This window comes from Panthera onca, chromosome A3 (genome assembly GCF_046562875.1).
Source record: "Panthera onca isolate mPanOnc1 chromosome A3, mPanOnc1 haplotype 2, whole genome shotgun sequence".
In the NCBI taxonomy this organism is placed as follows: Eukaryota; Metazoa; Chordata; class Mammalia; order Carnivora; family Felidae; genus Panthera; species Panthera onca.
Window position 1 is genome coordinate 125,633,500 of NC_138341.1, and position 5,907 is coordinate 125,639,406.

Below are 5,907 nucleotides of genomic sequence, written 5' to 3' on the forward strand. Positions count from 1 at the left end.
GATCAAGTAGGAGAAGAACCTGAAGCTGAATGTCATGATTTCATAAACCCGACACAGTATCTGGCCCATGGTAGAGCATAGTCTTTAAGAGGCCTGTGCCTTGTAACCAGACAGAGCTCTCTGTTACTTACCATCTGGGTGTTCTTGTGTAAATTACTCGATCTCTGTGAGCTCGGTCTCCTCATTTGTACAGTGGGGATAAGAACAGCACTGTCCTTGGGGTGCCTGGGTGGCTCGGTCGGTTAAGCGTCCGACTTCGGCTCAGGTCATGATCTCACGGTCCGTGAGTTCGAGCCCCGCGTCGGGCTCTGTGCTGACAGCTCAGAGCCTGGAGCCTGTTTCGGATTCTGTGTCTCCCTCTCTCTGCCCCTCCCCTGTTCATGCTCTGTCTCTCCCTGTCTCAAAAATAAATAAAACGTTAAAAAAAATTAAAAAAAAAAAAAAGAACAGCACTGTCCTTCATGGGCTGTCCTGAGAATTAAATGAGATTCAGTAAAATGAGCAAAACTTGGCACAGTGCCCGACATAATAAGTGCTCAGTAAATTGTAGGTAGTTTTTTTTTTTTTTTAATTTTTAAGTCCCTTTCTCTCTCTCTCTCAAAATAATTAAATAGAGCATGAACATGAGCAGGGGAAGAGCAGAGAGAGAGGATCCCAAGCAGAGCCCTGATGCAGGGCTCGACCCCACAAACTGCAAGATCGTGACCTGAGCTGAAATCAAGAGTCGCACCCTTAACCAACTGAGCCCCCCCAGGGGCCCCAAATTGTAGGTGGTTTTAAAAACTGTAGTAGGCCTTCGATATGTATTTATTGTGTGAGTGAATTATCTATAATGTTTTCAGTTCTTCTGAAACCACGTCTGAAACTGGAGGGTATCGAAACACCCCAGCTCTCTAATCCACACGCCGTCCACATTCGGGGAGCCTGGCATCCCCTCAGCGGCCTCACTTCCCAGCTTAGGGCTCTGGTCTCCACTACAGTGAGTCCCTGTGTTCATGCTCCTCTCCCGTGCTCCCTTCTCTCTCCATTGACTCATCTGGCAAATCCCAACTCTGCTGAAACTCAGCTCACCACCTGTCCCTCACCTGTGCCCCCCAGCAACTGACAGGGCCAGAGAGAAGTACAGACCCTCTGTGGCCCAAGTGGGTCCTCCCCACTGTGGGGTAACCCCACAGCCCTGTATTTCCATGGCCTGTCCGGTCCCCCTCCCCCAGAGGCTCTCTCGTGTCTTCCTTCTCTCTTCTGCCTTCAGCTCCTCACTCGTAGCTGATGACATACTTGCCTCTCTAACAAAACAAAAAAAGAAGGAAAGAACCAATAAGGAGAAAAGTCACATTTTCTCGCTGCCAAATCCACCGGCCTATCTGCCTCAGCACCAGAGAGCCCCGCCTTCTGTCCTGTTACCATAAAGTCACCTTCTCTGACCCCCATAAGGGCTACCCTGCAGGTGCCCCCAGATGGCGTCTCTTCTCACTCACAGATTTTGCGTCTGCAGGTATCCCGTCGTCCCCCCTGCACCATCGGTGCCCTGTCGTGCCCCCCAGCATCCGCCTAAGCTGTAAGGTGGCCCATCTTTAGACTGGCGGGGGCTTCCCCGGGGTCTACAAAACCCCAGATGATCTGGCACTGAACTACTTTGACTTGCTCTATGGCCAGTCTCCCCGTCTTACAGCCTGATCGCCCGTTCCTTAGACACACAGTTTCTTCTCGCCTCTGTGCCTTTGCACGCGCTGTTCCCTCTCCCGGAGTGCTCTTCCCCCTGATCGTCACGTGCTTACTTCACTTTATCCAGGTCTGCTCTAAAACCTCCTCAGCCAGATCTTCCCTGACCACCCCATCTTCTTGAATGTACCCCCCCCCCCCAACCCCACTCCGTTCCCTTAACCTGCTCTAATTTCCTTCAAGGTACTCAACGTCATTACTTTTGTGTTGTCTGATCTCTGCCTTAGTCGTAAGTTGCCTGAGCAGGAATGGTGACTGCCTTGTTCCCAGCTGTATCCCCAGCACCGGGAACTTACCTGGCACACAATCCGTGGCCCATATTTTCTTTATTGCAGCACTGAATAAACAAAGAAAAACAAACCATGGGTAAATGGAGGGTCTCTACGAATGTGACTCCTGTTATATTTGAATCTTCCTAAACACTCATATGCCAAGCATAGCCCTTCGTCTAAACTATTGTTGAAATACAGTCCCTGCAGCCGTACTGGAAGGATTTCTGACATGGTGGCTCATAAATGTCAAAACCTATGTTTGTCTGCTTAAAGAAAGAGAGCCAGTATTTACTGTGGGTCTGTGTCTTATGTGGGGGACTGTTGCATATATATGATCTCATTCAAAGCTATCAGCTTTCTGTGGAGTGTCCGAATGCCCATTTTACAGATGAGGAAGACTGAGATTTAGCGGTGCAAAGAACCTTGTTAAGGCCACACAGCTCGTTTGGTACCTAAGTCAGTCCGACTTCAAAGCCCATGTCCTTCCCTTTATACGACCCCGTGAGAACAATACAGTATGTGGGCATTTCATTCTGTAATTTGTTCTGTGTCTCAAGTAATTATGAAGCCTGGATACATACGAGATAAGTTCTCTATGTGATTTATCTCACTTGCTCCTCTCATTCCTATGAGGTACGTATATTGCTACCTGTATTCTACAAAGGGGGAAACTGAGGCCCAGAGAGGTGGGGATATTTGCCGGGGGTTGTTTGATGAGGTGGTGAAGCCAGTATTCAAATCCGTTCTGTCTAATTTCAAGGCCTGAGTCTTTTCTGCAACATTGTGCTATCTCCCTTAAGACAACTCGCTGCCTCAGATAGGAAGAGAAGAAAAATGACTAAAGCAGACGAATAAAGTATCATTACGAAAATTCATGGTGACTTGGATTTTTAAGTGGGAAGCAAAGGGCAGGAGGCAGACAGCCAGTCTAGCCTTGGCTCTTGCAGGTTGGAGGTTCACATAACTCAACGATAACTTAATTTGCAAAGATCATTCTTCCAGGAACTGGGTCTTATCGTGTATTTTTGTGAGTGGAAATGAAGAGACCAGAGAGTGTCTTGGAGACTGGGGCGAGCGGTCAGGTGTCAGCACCAGCAGGAGAGGGCTCCAGCCGCTCGTGTGAGGCCAGCGCCCCCTGCTGGCGTAGGAAGTCATCTTCAACATCTAAAGCTGTGTGTGTGTGTGTGTGTGTGTGTGTGTGTGTGTGTGTGTGTGTGTGTGGTGGGGCAGGAGGTCATTGGGAAGCATATTCAATGAGATTTGAGAAATGTCTAGCACACCCAGTATATAAAAATAATAGCTACCACTTACCAATATAACAGAGTCGTGGGCAGGCACTGTTTTATAGATTTTACATTAATTTTATTTACTCCTGGGACTTTACGTACTACATCTAATTGAACCATCACCCCAATCCTCTGAAGTAGAAATTATTGTTTTCACTCCCATTTTTCACCACAGAAGCCTGAAGCACAGAGAGGGTAAGTCATTTATAATGTGGCTATTAAGTGTAGGATCTGGGACTTGAACAAGTAGACTCTAAGCTTCGTGCCCGCGCTCTGGAAACCACTAACTGGCCATTCCTTATGTCTGGGGCACCCCCTGGCAAGCCCCTTGTAAAGAGCCTTACTCAGGAATTTCCATGTCTGGATTCCCTGTACTTATACTATTAAATTTGATTTTCTCCTATTCATCTGCCTCGTATTAATTTGATTCTAAGTCCAGCCAGAAGGGCTTTGAAGGGCAGAGGAAATTCTTCCTCCCAAACAGTTGGTATAGTCAGCAGGATACTTTAACTCAGCGGGCACTGATGGGGGAGCATACAGCAAGCTGAGACCCTGCAACCCCCCTCCTCCCCTTGGGCGGGATTCCTGTGACATTCCCCAGGCACTCCTGGCTCCCCGAAAGCTAAGAAAAGGAGAAAGCAAATGGTTAACCGACGGAGAGATCACAGTCATGCAGGACAAGAGTCTCCATCGGTTCACAAAATCACAAGAAAAAGGCAATCTTGTCACTAGCCTAACCTCCAGAAACCCAGAGACTCTGTTTCCTGGAGCCCTAACATCACCTTCCCCTCCATACTGGGGTGGGGAACAAAGGCAAGAAGAAAATGTAAATAAACTCAAATTTCTTTATAACCTGCAGCCCACTGACAAACACTTGAGGCAAATACAGAGTCTAACACTTCTCCAGGACCCCTGCTGTCTTAATGTTAATACCTTGCTAGAGGGAAAAACAACCTTCCCTTGGCGGTAGCTAGGCCTCCCGTGTCCTTTGAGTCCTCTTTAACATATGAAAGTCCTTTTGGAAACCTTCCTCTTGCCTTTACTCCATAGTATAAAACCAGTCACTCCTCACCACCCCAGTGCAGTTCTTCCTGCCCACGGGTCCTGTCCCCGTGCTTTAATAAAGTCACCTTTTTGCATCCAAGATGTCTCAAGAGTTCTTTGTTGGCTCTTGGCTCCGGACCCCCACCACCACTCCGAAACCTCATTAGACACCATTGGCCCTGGACCGCTGAGAGATCCTTGGGAAATGTGACAAACAGCCAGAAGAGTGGATTCATTTGAGAACAAAAACTGCCCTTCCCCCCCAAGCCTTGCAAACTAGATGTAAAGGACCTCGTGTAAACTTCAGGGAAATCACCGCAGCAGCTCATATAGAGACGATCTTCAGGCCCGTCGCTGTGTGTGCCAGAGACATTTGAACCACAAACCAGGAAAATCCGTCAGAACGCTGCAGCCGCCTCTCACTCTCTCTGAAGATGCTTCAAGTTGACCTCTAGAAAGGTTCCCTGGCTATCCTCAGAACCCCCAAACTGACTTCTGTTCCGACCCAATCATTAACCATCGTTTTTCTTGTCTTCCGGTAGAAACGCCTCTTGTCTAGTGTCTGATTTCTTGAACCATGAACCCAACTTTGAAAATGCATCTGCTTCGCCACCTCCTGAAATGAGTTGAACTGAACTGACCGATTTGTCAGGACCAAGACTGGTTCCGTGAGACAGAACGATTTACAAGATCAATTTTTAATGCATGGAATTTCAAGGAAGTTTTAGAGGAGGGAACTGTAGGGGCCAAGGGCAGGCTGCCCCAAGATGGGCCACTTTGGCAGGGACATTATTTTGAGTTAAAAGCAATCGGAACCTAGCAGATTCAGAGAAAGCTCTTTACCTCTCCAGCAACTGCCTGCTTTACCGGGAAGAGACCTATTAACAGAGCTTCTATTCTCCTAAGGAACTTCTCTGCATAATGGGGCACCGAGTGTTTTCCAAACATCTCCATTCACCTTCCTGCTAGGCCTTTCTGCCCTTAGTATCTTCAGACCCCTACCCCTCTCCTTAGCTCATATAAGTATCATGTTGCCTGAATGTCCTTAGAATTTCCAAGTCTGTGTGGATTCCCTGTACTTACACTATTAAGTTAGGTTTTCTCCTGGTTAAAAAAAATGAACCTTACGCAGAGCAGACACACAGCAATGGCTCAATAATTTCTTAGAAAATGGCCGACATACCAGGATTTAGTGGTAAGTCTGCTCCTTCTGGACCCCAGCGGAGGCGGGTGGGGGAAGTAGATTCTTCTGGGTGACTGGTCTTGCAAACACTCCATCTGTCTGGATGGGAGATAAGCCCCCAGCCAGGGATAAGCGTGGCTCCTTGGATCTGCTTCCCCAGTATCTTGGTTACAGCAGAAGCAGAGAATCCTGAACGATAAATGTAAACTACTTAGCAGCCATTGAGGAATGAGTTCAGGACTGACAGATCTGAACAGACAGCTCCTGGAGAAGATTCCTCGGGGAATTTCTCTGCCCCCCCCCCCCCCCCCCCCCACCTCCTGTGTCCCGGACTGAAAAGTTACTGGAATGTAGAGAGGTGAAGAGGTTAGGGGTGGAGGGAGAGGTCAGGGCTGCTGGC